Source organism: Temnothorax nylanderi, unplaced genomic scaffold (genome assembly GCF_030848795.1).
Source record: "Temnothorax nylanderi isolate EJ_2023f unplaced genomic scaffold, tnyl_v1.0 TNYL_tig0022_pilon, whole genome shotgun sequence".
Lineage (NCBI taxonomy): Eukaryota > Metazoa > Arthropoda > Insecta > Hymenoptera > Formicidae > Temnothorax > Temnothorax nylanderi.
In genome coordinates this window covers 629,356-648,399 of record NW_027249084.1, presented here as the reverse complement: position 1 = coordinate 648,399, position 19,044 = coordinate 629,356, and the positions used below count along the sequence as shown (strand labels likewise).

At 45.2% G+C, this 19,044-nt stretch overlaps 1 protein-coding gene across 3 annotated transcripts in view; it reads left to right on the top strand.

Annotated features, from left to right (window-relative positions):
* The first annotated feature begins 1,084 nt into the window (after positions 1 to 1,084).
* Wge (winged eye) overlaps positions 1,085 to 19,044 on the top strand; it is a 52,660-nt gene continuing 34,700 nt past the window's right edge. For all 3 annotated transcript variants that reach the window (XM_071700341.1, XM_071700340.1, XM_071700339.1), the window contains exon 1: positions 1,085 to 2,101. The gene's annotated coding sequence lies outside the window, so the exon portion shown is untranslated. The remainder of the gene's footprint in view (positions 2,102 to 19,044) is intronic.

Here is a 19,044-nt window from a genome sequence, read left to right as displayed (position 1 = left end):
TATTTATAAAATCACAAAAATCGAAATATTTGATATTTCCTGTCACTCCTGACACTCTATTATTGCGTCATAGATAGCAATAATATCCTAACAAAGATTGGAATGTAAAATTTGTCAAGCTGACATATACACGGCAGTATTTTAACGAAGTGTGCTCCTATATACGAGCTCGTTTTGTAAATCTGTAGGTGCATGGGTGAAAGATATGAATAAGAAATTCGATCAATGAATAATTATGAGTAAAATAAAATATGTATCAATGTAAGGCGATAACTAGTAATGGTATGAATTAGAGACCCTATATAATAAGAGACTGGCTATATAAGACAGCCAGTTTTGATTGGTCCGCCAGTTTTGTCAAAAGCAAGAGAAACAGAAAGAGAAAGAGAAAGAGATATAAGAGAGAAAGAGAAAGCGATATAAATATCCTTCTCTCTCGCAGGCTTTTGACAAAACTGGCCTTATGGCCAGTCTCTTATTGTAGGGTCTCTACGAATCTAGTACGAATCTAGTACGAATCATCTTGGATATGTGTCATATTTTGGATGCGTAATCGTATTTGTAGAATCAAAGGAGCTTCTTTTTAAACAAGATATTGGTACTTTCTTTAATGACGTACTTCACATTAGAGAAGTACGCATCTGATTGGCTAGGTATAATTTCGTTATTACACCGTTCTAATAGCTTCTAGTATTATCATAGGACTCAATTATCTATCAATCGTAAAGTAGTCCGTTCGAGAAGAATGCAATTATTTCCCAATTGATCGTGGAAATTAAAAGCTTCCACAAAAACATTGCAATTATCAGCGGATTCGCTGGTTCCGTTTCCCCCTCTCGTTATCGGCGAGAAATTTTCGTATAATTAATTACGCCAATGAAATTTCAATCTGACATCGCCGTAGGTCGCAATCGAAGACGGCAGGCGAGTCCGCGGAAGGAGGAGGCGCCGACCTTCGGGGATGGAGGCGTGGACTCGCGCGGCTAATGGGCGTGGCTTCGCGGACGGGGCGGGGCGCGTTTACCCCGTTCTGGGCAAACCCGCGGCGGGGCCACGGCCTGCCAGGCCCATAGTCCGCAGTCACAATTCGGTCGTTCAGCGGTGCGGACGTTACACCGCTTTTGTGTCGCGGCTATAAATTTCGCGAGATTGCCGGAAGTGCGATTCGCGCACCTCCGGTCGAACATTCGTGTGCCTGTCTCGTCCCGTTTTCCCGGGTACTGGTCGGTATACGCGATCGGGTTCGCGGTGCTGGTGATCGTTCGAAATCCAATCCTGGACGCTCGAACCGCGCGGCCGCTAAAGGGGAATTATCGTTCGATTGCTCCGGTAATTTCGGAGCGGGAGACGTGAAACCTGTTGTTATACGACACTGCAGTGCTGTTCGCGGCGTCGCTCCTTCGGAACGTTTTTCTCGAAAGTATCCGCTCGGGTGAAGCGCGACTTTAAGCTACGCCCGGCCGGCGCGGCGCCTGTATTAAAGGGAGATATGCCCGAAGCAGCGACGGCAAACGACTGACAGGCCGCGCTCCGTGGAATCGCAGCCGTTTTTTTCGGAGCGCCCTGGTGGACCTATGTCGGAGTGATACTCCAACGTCGTCGTCCGGTGACGAGATGCGAAGTCGCCGGGGCGAATCCATGTAGATCGTCGCGCGCGACAGGCGGACTTTTGGGCCGGACGGGTGGCTGGTGCGAAATGTAGCTTGCGAAACACCTTCCGTGCTTCCGCGAAGGGAAGACGGCTGTCGGTTCGTTGATTCTCTCTCCGTGTATCGAGGAGAATCAACCCCCCCTCCCTCCCCCGCGTACGCTGGTCTCTCTCTCTCTACGCGCGCTCGCGCTTCCGTTCGTCGAGTGTGGTGAAGCCCGGAGTGATAAAAAAACCCCCCCGAGGTTCGCGAAGGTTCTATCCGTGGCTGGGACAGAAACGTCGGGGGAAGAAACGTCCGCGCGACGACGCTTCCGCGATGTGCCTGTGAATTGGATACTTGGAAAAAGGACTCCTCCAGACTCCTCTTCCCGTCGCGTCAGGATGACGAAACGCTGCTGCCTGCCGGACGCGTTCGACTAGTCGTCACAGTGGAGTTCTGCTTAATCGCAGGTAAGAGTGATTTCCGACGGGCCGCGTTTGCCCGGGTTTCCGCGTGACGATCGTGCTCTGATCTGAATCCCAGTTTGAGTTTTGAGATAGGTCCTCTGGTTTAGGATTTGTCAAAATATGCATTTGTGTCATCTGGTCCTATAGAATATAGATTACGATCAACTGTAGAATGTACGTAGGCTGTTAATAATTAGTTGGTCGTCAGTGAACAATGGCGTGCACTGAACGCGATAACTGCGGTAGCTTTCATCAGTCTTCATCTCTAGGCTTTTCTGAAGAATATAATCCTTACACCTCGCGGGACGTGCTATTATTATCGCGAAACTTTTCAGGGGAAAATAGCTTGGGAAATTGTCGAGCGAATTGTTACGTACAGAGGAAAATCTGCGGTTAGGATCATTTTGCCGGATCTGATACGCGCGTAATTATGCGTTTCGCCACAATTATCTTCATTTTCGGGTTTCCCTACCGTACACAGCTAGGAAGATTAAAAAAGATTATGCTCCTCTTCTAGGATATACGAAGACAGCCGTAAATGTACTTTCTCCGTCGTCGGCGACGATCGATAGCGACTACTACTTCACACTTAGTTGATATTGCCTCGCTCATTAGCCCCTTCGTCTCGAAAGTGGCAACACGCAACTTTGGAAATTCACACCGTTTTACTATTTATTAAAACATTCCGATTCCACCGAGATTTGTATAATACTTCGAAACCAGTGCCGTTTCAAAAATAAATTCGCAAAGATTAACCCGAATCGCTGGTTCGTCTTCGAATTTCACTCGTGATAAATGTAATGTAATTTTACATCTACTTGGTGGACGTCGACAATTCGCGGCTCGTCAAAGTTCCGCTGGCCTGCAAGTATCAGCGAAACGAGCTCCGTCCAACAGCTGCGCGAAACAATTTATTTAGACCCGGCCTAGTGAGCGGTGATGTCGCAAAGAAGCGGAGTCAGCCAAGTCTCTCTCGGTCGTTCCTCGCTTAGATTTTACAATGGACCGCTTCGAGTACCGATAAGATACAGATACCTAACTATTTCTGAATGAATCTTTTGTGAATCTCGAGCCCTTAGAAAACAAACTCTACGGGAAAGGACGATTGTCTCGACGGAAAGGTTGGTTTGGACAGTTTCTTTTTACGGAAGATTTTAAATATCGTGAAACAATGGAGCAAGATGGCGCGTAAGAATAGTAAAGGACAAGGTTGGAGCGAAAGAGAGAGAGAGAGAGAGAGAGAGAGAGAGAGAGAGAGAGAGAGAGAGAGAGAGAGAGAGAGAGAGAGAGAGAGAGAGAGATAAATAGATGAGATAGATTTATCCAGTCTGGGAGCCTAAGTCCCTCGAGGACGGTCAAAGAGTTAGACACAGTAATATATATCGCGAGTTAACGCGCCTGCGAAAGATTTTCAGAAGCGAGAGTCGAGAAATTTAACGCCCGAGACAATGCGTTAAGTTTCTCGGGGGCGAAGTTGATAAAATAATCCGAGCTACTACGAAGATTCAAGAGTGGATTACGTAAGTGGGGAACAAGTCGACGTTTGAATGAGATCGACGATGCGGTACCGATAACAGTATCATGTATAGGCGAGGGAGAACATTTGCGGGGAATGTTGTTGCACGACACTAACTATAGTTGTAAACAATGCAGTTGCGCTAACAATCAGTTATGCTAATCTTCCGGTATCATTCGTCTTTATCGTTGAGTATATAATCTAATTGAAAAATTTGTACTTCGTGTACATATAAGTATTTGAACTGATTTTTTTTTTTAATTAAGTAGGACATTCACTCAACCTAATCTACATTCGTCATTATAATATTCAATCGATTTTATCCAATAACGGAAAGTTATATAACGAGATTAAAATGAGCATATTATAAAGGACGAGTCGACGCGACGAAATTTTGTTGTAATTTGGCATGTACGAATTCCTGTGAAACTATTGCAGACCGACGAGCGACAAAGAATCGAAATTAAACAAAGCTACAAACGTTCACGAGATGTTTACGTGTTGTATACAAGAAAATCGGGCGGATAGAGAAAGAGGGAGATGAACAATTTTGCGACACGAGAACGAAGCGGTAAAAGTTCAAGCTGGGAGGGTAAGCGAAAACAGTGGCACGTGACTGTGTGAGTCACAAACAAACGGAGCGAAACAAACGGAGAAGACGTCGCTCAGTCGCAGCGCAACCGTTCTCCTTCATCATTTACAAACGCGTTTCTATTTTTCCGACGTGAATTTATTTGCGAAGACCTCTCTCTTTATCAGACTACGTAAATCTGCGGGGCTGGGGGATACGGGCCTGGTTTCTTCGGAGCAACGGGTAGAGCGAGGATAAGGGCGAGGAATGTTGGACAGAGGCGGGTAATGTGGGACACCGTCATTTTCGTCCATCTGGCGCTGCAATTTCGCGGGACACACCGAAGACCACCTTTTTTTCTACGTCTAAAAGATCGCTTCAGTAGGCTATACTTTGACCTGAACCTAATTCCAGCCTTGTACCGTGTCTTTTTAGGAATCCAATCGATATCCGAGTTTCTACTTCTCTCTCTCTCATCAGACAAAGTACCCATTCTTAATGCATTAACACTATGGTGGAAGAGCAACTTTCTGTGTTTACATTACGAGACAAAATAAAAATCGATTGCCGATTAATGAAATGATTATTAGCCTCTTTTCTACAACGCTCGATGATATGGTTCACGTGATATATCGGGTTTTGCAAAAACGCATGCGTTTACCGTCGGCAAACCGCGAGGCGAACTTCCGCAAGTTACAACTTCGAGGGAGCGGCTTTCTTTAAAAAAGGAATACTTGTCTCGCACAATTGTCCTGATGGAAGCATGAATCTTAACCAGGGGACAATAGTGCCTTACGACGTAATGTGTATAAAATATCTCTCCATTGATATAGGTATAAATAACACTGAAAAATGTTACAATATCTTTGTACAAAATATAAAAATATTGTATAAGAAAATATATATTCTTCTTATTTATCGCTTATTTTTTCTTTTTATCGTCACGTTCTCACTTAGATCTCACAACAACAACAACATTGATTGCGTAATTTTCATGATAGCTTTCATATAAAATATCTTTACATAGAACAATTAATTATTGTCAATAATTATAAATATCCGGAAAATCTCGATATCTGCTGTATATCTCCGTTTTATGGAATTATCGCTAGTAAATATAATATAGATACGAGAGATAAACGAGCTGCTTTTTTTTTCCTTCGGTGTCAAAGATATTTTGACGATGAGATTCGATCTCTCTTTTCTTAGTTAAATGCAAAACACAATTTATTGACGAGCTTGTGCTGAAATAACGTTTCGTTTTAAACCATCGACGCTCCACTCGATCATTTCCGGCATAATCTCAACTACTACTTGCGTAGAGTATCAATAATTTATTAATCACAGATAGCGTTGGCACAGACTAAGAAATTTTTACTCAACTCGTGTAATCAGCTCCTCCATATTTGCATGATTACATTTGATGCGATTTTAATGTCGAACCGATAAAATTTCTGAACTGTGGTCGGTCGCATTTAACGTTTGTTTTTCATGCTGAGCGGTGACATTAGTGATGCAGTCAAGTCGCGAACCTCAGACTGGATATCTCATAAATAAATATTAATAAAGCACTGGGGGGGGGGGGCGGATACAAGGGGATCTATATGTTTTTACACTTCATAATGAGCGATTATGCAAGCATTAGTATAATTACAACTGGGAAGAAACAGAAAGCCGCATGAATTCGGCCGAGTAAAGATGTTACAGGGATTTAAATCCCGTCAATCATTCTCTGACGACTTTGATTGTAGCTGAGACATTTTATCAGTCGCGGACGAATATCATTCAACGCGCTCTTGCATAATAATGCCACGCGATTTGCGCGAAAATGTATCTCAGTCGTACATTAGTAAATGTACATCAGTCGCTTAAACAGTAAAAATGTATAAAATTCGGATATATGATAGAGGAACGATAAGAATTGGAAAAATCTACAAACCCACGGGGGAAAACTGTGAAAGCAATAAAAAAAAATTAGGTCCAATAAAAGAGTACCTTTTCTTACGTGCCGTGAAAATTCACACAGCCGTGGATATATTGTTATGCATTTATCGCACACGTACGTTATCGATAAGTATACAGCCGTGATTAGATCATTGCATTATCTATCCCAACTTCGTTTGGACAACGTTCCGCAGATAACCGATGTATGGGCACCGTGTGTAACGAGATTTTCCTCCATTAAATTTATCAGAAAAGTGCAGCTCTAGTATTTCGAAGACGCGAATACACATGGGCGAAGTTCAATACAACGTAAATAAGCAACAAAATCTTATTTCAGGTGTTGTTATCAATTTATAGCACGGCTGAGAATATTGTATTTATATATTTTAACGAACCCTAATTTTAAGCGTCGATACTCCTGTATACATTTATCAATAACGCTGCAAAGCAAGACTTCCGTTTACCTACAAAGGTCGCTTTAAATCGCTCCGTAGTACTTTTTTCTATAACACATAGACACGAAGGTTACGAAAGAAGCGGGGAAAATGTGGGAAACCGGTTTGTCGCTTTAAGACAGCATTATGCGGTAGTGAGTCTGACAAAGTTCTTGGACCCCCAGGTACTTTTGGCGAAATAACTGTGCGGCGAAATAAATCGTTTTTTTTCCACGCTGCTTCAAGGTTCCCTGAAAAACTGGAGTTTTTGTACGTAAAAAATTTCCCGAAGAAAACGAAAAGTTTGAGAAAACATTTTTTTTTAAGCAGACTATCGCGAAAGATACATTTTCAGAAAATCAACGGAGAAGTTTTATGATTGCATGTTTTATGAGTTGCTAATAGTTGTAATGTTTATTTTAAAAAAGGTACAAAATGTATGTATAACTTTACCGGGATTAATTTTAGACCACTTTGTTGCAAAATTTCACATAATATTCAGATAATAAAGAAAATAAAACAAATATTGGAAAGCTTTATTTGGAATTTACTCCCCGTCAAGTGTCACAAACATGATTAAGTTCTTAATACCGTGAAATCTGTACGATATCGTTTAAAAGAGTCGTTGAAATTGAGAGATGTATGCAAGTGAATAATCTCGAACATCGTATACCATTCTCCGTATGACTTTTTATTTTTCATCATATCTCACGGTCTGCCGCTTAAAATTAAATTCGACGTTACCGAAAATATACTTGGTGCGAGCTTTTTAAAGACTTTGGCCGCCGTTGATGCGCAACCCCTTCCCGAAAAAGCCTCGAGTCGGCCTAAGATCCTCGCCTCGCCACCATATCAATCGTTCGCTGCCTGTCCCGTGTCGGGGTAAAGTGGCGTTTATTTGGCTTCGACGACTATCATTTCGAGCGTTCGTTACCGAGGAGGACCGCCGTCGAGGTGCGTGCAAGCAATGTTCCGCCTACTTTGCCGGAGGAGAATGTTCGGAGGTCTCGCACGACACGGTGCGAGCGAGCGAGCGAGCGAGCGAGGCGAGGCAAGCGAATGAGTGAGTGAGTGAGTGAGTGGCTCGCATAGTCGCCTCGCGAATCACGTACATTTGCCTGCCTGCCTGCCTGCCTGCCTGGCTCGCTCCTTAATGCGATCGGGAAGTGCACTTTCGCGGAATACGAGAACAGAAGTCGTTCACGACGACGATCGTCCCCGTCGTCGATTAATGACGAATGCCTAACGAGCCGCGGAACGCGAGCCGGACACGAGGGGAGAATTCCGGCGCACGCTTTCGTACACGTAAAACGTAGGGAAAAGTAATTCGATCCTTTCAGTGCTATAATGCCAGTATAAAGTTTTGCTGAGAAATCATCGTAATTATTAATTTAATTATTATAATTATAAATTGTTACAATGCTACGCTCGGTTCAATTTTTCTTCTGATTTAGGAAAATTTAAGCACAGATTTTTTTAGCAGTCTAACAATTTCGTATCCCCCCTTAATAGATGCTTAGACTTAATTCCTATATGTTTTTTGCTATAAAACATACTCGATTAAACCATAATGTCTATCACGGAAAATTTTTAACACAAATAGAGAAAAAACACGTCATTGATTGATGTAAAAAAAAAAGTGAACTGTGTTTTGAGACTGAAATGCCCTTATTCCAAAAATCCTGAAAAATACGGACGAATTTCCGGAGCACTTCGACGCTTCGCAAAACGTAGCTCGCTTGGAAAAGCAACGTTTACCAAAGTATGAATTTTAATTTCACGTTTTTCCACGGCGTTCCGCTCTCGTCGAACAATAGCGCGTATTTGAGACGATCCGAATTACGACGAGTAAGAGGACTCGCGCGCGAGTGAACGCCTACCTTCGAGCGAGCGGGCGAGCGAGCGAGTGAGCGGGCGGTCGCGCACGTGTTTAAACTCACACGCGAGCTAGAAGCGGAGGCGCGATGAGGAGCGGAGGGGAGAAGGAGGAGGAAGAAGAAGAAGAAGAAGAAGCGGGACCACACTACGCTCTTACCTACGCGCATCACGTTGCGTGTAGGACCAGCGCGTCGCGAGTGCGTTTCATGTACTCCTCTCGTCCCTTTTGAATGATGTGACCGCTGGAGAGTGCCGTGAGGGGGAAGATAGGGCATGAGCGAGAAAGGGAGAGATAAAGGCGCAGAGAGAGAGAGAGAGAGAGAGAGAGAGAGAGAGAGGGACAGAGAGGGAGAGAGAGAGGGAGAAAGAGAAGGATAGAGAGAGGGACACGAGGCGAGGCCTTCTCTCCTTTGTGCCTTGAACCGGTCGCCTTACCGTCTTAGCGCCGTATTGCGAAATTTCGTCCTATCAGCTTCGCGAAACAGGTTCGCGAAATAATCCACGCTCCTCTGCGGTTCGTAGGTGGCAAACGCAATTTTTTTTTGCTCGTGTCACGACGGAGAATATTGTAATTTGCATGTATTAATTATATATTAGATAATATATTAAGATTATAATTATATTCAAGGTAGGAAATCATCTCGGAATAGACACTTCGTACATGAGTTTTTCTCATTTGGATTCTTTGAAGGTACCGGCATCTCGAAGAAGCGAAACGTGAACTTAAAGTTCAGACAAATGTCGTCGTAAACAAATCGTGTCATTTTATTTCAGAGTCGAACGGCGATGTTTGATTTGCAGCGTGATGTCTCGCTCCTGTCAAATTAAAATTTTACTTCAAATTAAAAGGAAGTTTAAAGAGCACGAGGAGGTGCAGCAAATCAAATATTTCAGACCGATCCTTCATGCGAAAGGTCGGACATTTCGTTTATTGCGGAAAATAATTATTTTCAATTCATTTTAATTCGTCAACTTTTCACGATGTATTAATCAATTCTTTCAGCTGCCGCGGTATCCTTGTTCCTCGGTTTTTAACGATGATATTGCCAAGAAATACATGTCAATTTTAATCGCGTACGTCGGGAGCATTATAGAAAAATATAGATTACACAATGTCACCGAAAATAACTATCGTGATTATAGTTATCGCGGCGCGTAATTTGTCCGCGCGATAGACAACCAATGTATCACAGTTCTTGAAGAGTATCTCAGATCCTCGAAGATCCATCCGTTCTTTAAACTGAATTTCCAACTGGGAGGAATACGGTATCAGCGAAGAATTCATCGGACGAGTTCTTTTGGACTTCTCGGTTTCCGCGTTTGGATCGTCTATAGTACGCTCACTATCGTTCGTAGATCGCGTTCGATCGCGAGCAATTTACAAAATTTATGGAAGCCATTCGGCCCCGTCTTGATCTTGATTTTAGAGTCACCGGTTCAACGCGCAGTCAACCGAGTTGTGTCGGGGACCATGACGTAAGTCTCGCTTCCTGTTTGCCCGGGTCGGCTTGACACCGGCACGACCACCGCTCGCCTCCTGGCCTCTCGTTTTTTGCAATGTTTTCGACGTATTTGCAATAACTTGCGCCGGCCGCGAACGCCTGTCACCTTCGGGAGCTCAATCTTCCACGACGTGTGGTTCGGGATTTTAATCTCCTTAACCGAGAGGCTATAGGAAAAACCTCGATACATAACGACGATATATAGCTCGATACATAAAACTAGATACACATTTTTATGTTATCTTTTTTGCTGCTTGTACAACTTCGTTCCTGCGAGACGATAAATAAATTTCAAAGACGAAGAAGAAGAAGACGAAGAAGAAAGTCCACTAAGATGGTTTTTCTTCATGAAATTTGACAGTTATCAAAAGTTTTTAAGATAAAGTTAAAAGTATATAACCCCCTCTACTATTATTCGAGATTAAATTTCCTTTAATTGAGACATTAATAACAAATGTATTACGGAATGACAAATCCTGCAATGTCTGAAAACCCAGGTTAAAGCTGGACGCGTACATTCGCGAGCGCGCCGAACAATTATTTCATATCCGTCGCAGCAGGGGGTGCAAATGGATCTTAACGAATACGGAGTTTTCTCCGGCGAAAATGGAACCGCCTAATGATCCGGCTGCTCGCCGGGGGTCGACGGCAAGTACAAGCCGCTATAGACAAGAACATTTGGAAAGCATTCGGTCCGCTCGTCCTTCGGCTGCTCTCTTGGGCCTGAGCCGACCGTCAATCATTTAAGGGACACTATTCTGCCTCCTCTGGCCTCATCGTTTCCCGTCACTCCTTTGATCCTACCCTATAATATTGTTCCTCCCCTCCCCTGGCCTACTCGAAATGTCAGTTAGCTTGGCCGCCGCTGCGCCATTCTCGCAGATAGGTATATACGCTCTCGCCTTCTCGATTTCGCCTTGCCGCATTTCGTTGTCGCTTCCGAACGGCGATTAACTACTAACGCTTTGCCAACGGCAGCTGCTTCGCTCCTCCTCGTAAAGCCGAAAATATCAGCCAATTATCGTATTTCCAGGCAACGACGTTGATAGCGCCTCTGAGCGTCGATCTTTTCCCTTTTTTTCGGAAGTTTCGCCTCGTACATGCCCCTCAAACTCGCGCACAAGTGAGTTGTAAAGAGAAAAGGAGAAAAGAAGAATGGAAGATGGTAAGAAAGAGAGAAAGCGTAAAGCGGAGTTGCTACACGGAAACTCGAAAGTTCTCGGACAGTTTTCCCGGACTGACAAACTTTTTCTCTTTCTGACCTTCGCGAACTACAACCTTTATAATGATTATTAAGGTTTCGAGAAAAATGCGCGGAAACTAAGGAAATAAAGAGAAGACGAAGAAATCGGCATATGCACGGAAGAAAGTATAACACTTTGTTAGTTTATATTATAAAATACTTAACGGCGATTTGCCTTTTGAGCGAAAAGCTCCGTTAACTATGGAAGAAAATATGAGATTCTCGACACATCGATTATTACGCCTAGTTTATTTTCGAGACGTCGGCTTTCATCGGTAATAAGCTTTTAACGTTAGTTCTGGTCAACTCAATTCGGCTTCTCCGTCTACGTTTTACATAGCGCTGAATTACAGAAGAGAGTAGAGCGAATTTGTAACATAGGATTAGTTAATTTTACACCGCCCGCCCAACTGGTCTTGGAACGTTATTTTGTGGGTAGAGCAATGCAACTTGCATTATTACAATGATAATTACCGGTGGTCTTCCGAGATATGGAAGTACAAAATACCCTCGCAGAAACCGGTAAAATTATTCGGGTGCAGCAACGACGAAAATTGCAAAGCGATATTCCGAATGCTCTTATCGGCTGAAGCGTCAATCTGCAGACAAGCTTAACAATAGTTTGACCAGTTTTGAGAGATATCTCCAACTCGTAGAAACGATAGTGATTGCCATGATCTCTACTATTCGAAACTTTCTTTGGTATTGAAAGGAAACTTGTAAAAGAATTTGCCAACAATCGATTCAATTTCGAGGAACGTCTCCGCTTTATAGAAGTGATGGTGAGATGGGCAAAATGAAGTTCGGTTAAAATAAACGGAACGCCAAGAATTGATCTGTTATCTATTTGTATTTCTCCACCCAAGCTTAATTTGGAACTCGTTAATTCTCAATATCGAGAGTAACCTATATCGAATAATGTGATTCGCGCTCGTTAAAATATCCGTTCGTTTTCTTAGTTCGTCCTATATTCGCGGATTCCGATACATCCTACCATAGAGAGAGTATTTGCATACAATGACATATAGAGCGATATATCATAACTAACTGTGTAATCTTATTTCGCGCGCATCAACGAGATCAAACCTCACACCCATCCACGGGATTAATTTCCCCCCTATACCACTGACCGTATTTGCTTTATCCGAAATAACAAGTGCGCCCAGTTGGCTAGGTGGTTGCGCTAAAAATTTGCTCTATCGACTCGAGGGAGAAGGGGGGAGAGCCAGCAACAATCGACCTGCGCGTAACCGAGCGGGAGAATATGAAAGAAAGAACGAGGGAGAGAGAAAGAGGGGTGCGGGCAGGAGAGACGGAAAGGGGCAGGATGGAGATAGCGCAGGCATGCAACAAAAGTAGATATCGCAGCATGATATCGCTCGAGCGCGCTTTGCTACGTGTGCCAGAGAGAGAGAGAGAGAGAGAGAGAGAAGAGAGGGGGACAGAGAGAGAGAGAGAGAAAGGGAGAAAGGGAGCGAATGCGGACTGTGAAGAGCGGGGCCAGGCTCTAGTCGGAGGGGCAGAACTGGCGAAGAAGGGGCCTGTAATCGTTGCGATGTATACCGAGGGTTCTTGCACAGGCTCTCTGCAATTTTTCAAATCGTATCAGAAAACTTAGAAAAATTTGGAAAATACACAAAGTTCCGAGGATTCGAGATGTTCAAAAGAGTTACTTAGAGGACGCGAGAAACTCGGAGGATTCTCCGGGGTTTTTAAAGATTTAGAAGATCAAATACGATACGCGATATGTCAAAGAACGGCTTATTAATTAGCAATCTGACTTAATGTCTCTGTCTTCTGAATTTGCATCGGTATTTTTTTATTATTTCTGATTTGCTATATACGGACCTGGTAAAACGAGAGAAGAGAATCTCGCGAAATATTTTCTATGAATCGTACTCTGATACTTCCTAGTATAGAATTTCACCAAGTCTCTTAAAAAGTTATAGCTTTTCTATATGCAAATCACTGTAAACGCTGCGCTATCTAGAACGACGCCGAATTGTCAGGAGAGGAAGTATACTGTTGTATTTTAACTGTCTACTTTTACTCCTACATCTTTAATGATTCTCGGCGCCACTCCGGTTATATACGCTTACGACCTCAGTTTTCTGGAAAATCGCGCACATGGAGAGCCAAACATTCCGACTTGATAAACCTCGTATACCCGCATCGGCATCAGGAAGAGAACTCCAGCGGCGCGCTATTCATCATTAGTCGTAGTCCAGCGTGCCGTTTTTGTTAATTATGCTTATGCTTTTTTTTTTAATCGGCCACTGCGCCGCCGGGAGAGCTCTACCTTGCTCCAAGTCGAGCAATTAAGTGGAATGGCGCAACTGCGTGGAGTAACCTAGTTGTGTGCCTTATCTCGCATCGGCGGCGTAGCGTGCGAAACGCGTGTATCTCGTTGGCGCCATCTTTTTTCTCCCTGCGACCGACCGGGCGACCGTTCCCGCGATCGTGGATCGTTTTAACCCCGTTCGCTCGCTCTTACTCCGCGACGATGCTTCTCGACGGGACATCTCTCTTTCCGTTCCTTCCAATATTATTATCTTCCCGAATAATCCGGGCAAATTTCTTGCCAAGCAAATTATTAATATCAGATATCGATTTTGAGAATTTGAGTGCTGTAGTAAAATTGATAAGGAAATAATTTCATATTCCGGTCGGACTTAAAATAAATCGATCGAGATAAGTAATTCCGAAAAATAGAATTTTGCATTTTTGATGACGCCAAGTTTCTCAATGAAATGAATAAGTGGTAGAAAAAGTTGACACATCGAAATGTCCCTTGCCACGATATATCGATATGATTTAATTCAACAGGAGTTCTCGGACGCGGCCGAACACCGCGTTCCCTCGCTACGTCCAGCCTACGATCGCACCTGTGAATAACGGACGCCACTCGCAACTACGTTGATCTGATAAAGTCTAATCACCCCGTAGCAGCAAGCAGGGTAGATAGGGTGGTAATGCCCGTAGTCGGATGCGCTTTTCGTGCCGACGCTAAAGGCGCTTTTCCGTTTTTCGTGTCGACGTCGTGCGAGCGACATCGCCGGCGGCGTTCGCCGTTCGAGAACGCCCGGCTGCGTCCGTAACTTTCCGCATTGCTGAACTTTCGCTGGGAAAACGGCATTTTCAAATCTTGCCTGAGAAAAAAAAATGACTTTCCGTTAGGATCCGGTGGCAAAATCGAGATTCTCTCTCGAAGAACTTCGAAGCGCATACGGGGCGCGCGTGACTGTCGCGCGAAGGAGCAACGGTGCAGTAACGAGAGTTTTTACTCGTAATTCCGACCAAATGCCAAATCGCTTCCGAACGAGACTCTCGGTCGACGAGCGCATGAGCCAAGACGGAACATATGGGGGAATCATATGGGAAGATTGAACCACGCGTCTGCCGGAGACCCACACGACAGTGTCCCCCGGGCGAGCAAAAAGATAGAGACACTCGCGCGGCCGAGGAGTTCACTTCGTCTCTTTTTCTCTAGCTGTCCGTCATAGCTAAAAACGTTCGCCGCGTGTCCCCTCATTCACGCGTGTAACCCAATTTTCACACGCTGTTAAATTCCGCCGAGAAAATGAGTAAGAAACGCTCCATCAGAGGTTACATAAATAGCCAAAATAGTAACTCGGAGTAAATTCCGTTCTTGTGGAACGGAGCGAACCGAAGTCGCGTCTCGCGGAGTAGGAAGTTTTCGCGAAACCCTCCCCATTCCCTGAAACTTCCTACGGTAATTTCCGTCACGCCAAATGCGTATATTTCGCCGAATATATCGCACGCAACGCAATTTGTAGGTCTTTTTTCCCCCGATCGCTCGTTTTTCGCCAATAACGCCGAGATTACGAGAGACGAGCGGTGAAAAATCATAAAAACGAGTGAAAACGAAACGCATCGTGCTACACGGCAACGACAAATAATAAATCGGCACTTGTCCGCGGGAGGAAGCGATGGGGAGAGAAACGTGAGATAAAGAGGGAGGAGAGAAAGGAAAAAAATGAAGAGACGAGCGCGAGAAGGAGTGAGCGAGAGACACGAAGGAAAGAGAAAGAGAGAGCGAGAGAGAGAGCCAGAGAGGAAAAGAAGCGTAGCTTCACCTCGAGTGGAAGAAGAAGCAGCGGACGAGGAGTCTCGTTTGGGAGAAGGGGCGTAGAGGAGAGGAGGCTGAAAAATTCAGAAAGACACCGAGCAAGAAAAGGAGGCGGCGAAGGCGAAGGAGGGATCGGGGAGAGAAACGGGGACGGTGGAGGAGAGACCGGGAGGGAGGCTCGGCGCGGCGGGCGGGAGCGAGGGAAGCAGAAAGCGCTCTGAAACTCGTTGTTAAAGCCGATAGAGCGCTACTACAGGCCTGTCGGCCTTGCTCGCCACCGAGCCGAGCGTATATCCCCTTTATGCGAGCGATAGAAAGAGAAAGAAAGAAGTCTCTTTATCTTTATCTCTCTCTTTCTCCAACATTCTCTCTCTCTCTCTCTCTCTCTCTCTCTCTCTCTCTCTCTCTCTCTCTCGTCCACTTCCTATATATCTGAACGCGCGGGCGCGCAGATACGAGAGTTCCACCCATCTCTCTAGCCGCGCGAGCATATATACGGGGTGATCCGTGAAATCGTGACCGACCGATCGATCGGTTTTTCGACGCTCTTTCCTTCTTTCTTCCTCTCCCTCTTTCCCGTCACGCTCGACGTCCGACTGTGGGCTTCGAGAGTCCGCGACGAGGGCCCGCGATCCTTAAGACTGAATTTGATGGCAGGTCGCTCGGACGATTTAGAGCCGATCTTTCCCAGATCGTAAGGAAGTGCAGATAGCATTCGAGTTAGAATTGGTTGAAAATGAGATGCAACGAAACAGCGAAACCTTATTGCTAATTTGAATTCAAGCAAAATTCTATTCTTAGAGTATTAATTAGAGACTATAATGATAAATAAACTTAGACGTTGAGTATCAAAAGATCTACAAACGCTATCTTTTCGCTTTTGGAACCAAGCGATTTTCAGGGCACCCTATACACAGGTAGAGAAAGGGGGAGGAAGAGGACCTCCCGTCGTTGTTAGAGAATCTCGAAGGCGTCGGTCTTGGCCGCGCGTTAGAAACGTGAAGTCGGAGCCGTACGTTTATTTGTCATATGTATCGCGGCCATGGTTCTGGGTTAGGTCTGGCGCTCGGCTTCGGGTTAAGTTAGGTCTAGTTTACTCCAATTTACGAACGGCGGGCAGTCGCGCGGCGGACAGGAGCGGGACGGTAGGGAAGGGGGAGGGCGAGAGGGAAGGGAGAGAGAGAGAAAGAGAGAGAGAGAGAGCGGCCCCGAGGGACTTTAATTTCCTCGACGTACGGGGCCCGATGGTTTAAAAGCGCTCCTAAGAACCCGCGGGGCTTTATGGGGGTATGCCAGAATTAACCATTAACGTGTGATTGTACTGGCGGAACCCCGCCGAAACTTGACACCGCGATCTCTCCTGCGTGCTTGGTGCCAAGGCTACGTCGGACCGACGTGAAACATAGAACCGACTTGTTCGATTGGTCTTAACCGAGCGCGGCCTGGAACTGACTCTATCGCGAGCAACGAAATTAAGTTGGCACGACGCGAGCCACTCGACAAATAGCTATAAATCTAAGACATTGAAGGAAGTGGAGCTTCGGGGAGATCAATTTTTCACGAGGTGTACAGAAAAATGCACAATACTATACGCAATACTACGCAACTGACAATATAGCTATACACGTTACAATAGCTGTACATTGTTATAATTATTTCATGGTCAACGTACGCAAGATTAACTATATAGAATACACGCAACGAAACGGGAATCCTTTCGTTAGAATATGAAGACAAAGACGGAAGAAATGCAGTCGCAGAGTACTCCGGGTGACAGCACGCCGCACGAGTAATGATCATTGCTGCAACATTCGTTGACTTCGCTTATGCAATATTAATGTCGTTCCACGTCTCTCCCCCTTTCTTCTTTATTTCCTCTTGATTCGGCGACGTGCGGAAGATGTATCGTTCCATACGGCCGTTGTAAGAGCTTCCACGGAGTTGCTCGCGAGCACAACGATTACGTGTTCAGTGGACACGAGATCTCCGGTGAGGTTCGACGAGAGAAAGACAGGAGAAATGGGGAGAAAAGGGGAAAACGCCAATGCCAACGCCAACGCCGCGCGGTGCAGAGTCATTTAATTCGGGTACACCCCGTAAACGCGGCATCGCACCGCGGGCGATAGTGGGGCGCCAGTTGCCTAGCGACCTACCCCGGGAAGCCCTGTAGTCCTCCTCGGGCGCACTTTGTTTGCCGTAGCCCCGAAAACACAAAGCTTTTACGTGCCTGTACGTATACGACAGCGTAGCCGGCGATCGCGGATCTCGGCGTGGATAACGACTAAGAAGGGACATCAGAATAGTGCGGGATACGCATGATGGATGCCCCGAGATTCGGCTCAAACCCGAGAATCATGCTTAAATTCTTAACGAGGGACAGAGAGAGAAAGATGCGATATTGATCTAGAACTGTGCCATTTTGTACTGTTACTCCATTCTATAAAAAAAATTAAGAGTTCATAGAGCTAAAGTTGTATAATAATCAGCTGTTTATTTACTTTAATAACGGGCAATCGCAATAAACTTTTATATTTAGAAGAGAATTCTGATTGATTTAAGAGCCTGTCATTAATTTCGACGAATTTAGCGTCACCGGATATTTTAAAATAAAATATTGAGCGAAATACTACGGATAATCATGGCGATCGATAATAGTTCGAGAGCGCGCCTCTCCATCCTCTCTCGCTCTCGGGTGAAAGTTTTACCTGGAAAATCGCGCGGATGGATCCTTGATCCTTGATCTCGGCAGCTCGAGAGAGAGAGAGAAAGAGAGAGAATAAATGGAAAAGCGGAGCGGACTCTCTCGGCTCTCTCGTCCCTTCAAAAGCCAGCCTTCGAATGCAAATGACGCGTGCGAGCTACTGGCGCAGTTTTTTCGTTCTCTTCCGGAATAGCTCGCGTATACAATCAGCCCTTAGACGCGCAATTTCGTTCTATATTGACAGCTTGATTGCCGCGTCGTACGTATATATAGATGACGTCTATACATCCGCGAGAGTTATGGCACTCGCTCAGATGTGACGACTATATTTTCCGCTTCGTTTCCGCGTTCGTCGCTAGCGTACGACGTAAGAAAAAAAAACAAGATAAACGAGATCTTTCAATATCTTTTAACAGAGAAAAGTCCCATAACATATACGTATAAGCTACAGTTTCTGAGGAAATGCAAGCGCAACTCGTATCAAGTACACTCGATCGCCCGTGGCGGCTAAAACGTTAACGGGTGGTCTCCCTATCGAATCGCTGTTGCTGCTCAAACGGCGTGTAACAAGAAACCGGAGTAATAACACGCGTGGTACGCGAAGGTGGAGTCGCGTGGAACTTCGGGGGCTTACAGAAGGAGGCACGTAAGCGCGCTATGCGCTGCCTGAAAACACAAGCGATTCCTTTCAGAGCCACGTATTCCGTGACTCAATGAAGATACCTCCGAGTGTCTTTACGCACGATGACAAACACGACGGCGGCGAGAGTACAATCCCGGTAACTCGAATGCAACACAAAATGCATTACTCATGACGCTCTCTGTTACCGGTGCTGACCCTGATTCTAGGAAAGGGATGAAGGAACGGACGGACGGACGGACGGACGCACGGACGGGTCCTGGAATGCTGTGCCTAGCTTAAAACCCCTCGTATACCTGTCCTTGTCCTCCTACTACTCGTGTATTCACGTTCTCCACGCTGATCTCTCGATCTCTCCTCGGCCGCTCCTCTCCTCCTCACTTCACCGCTTCGGTCTTCTCGCTCGAAGAGAGTTCCTCCCTCTATC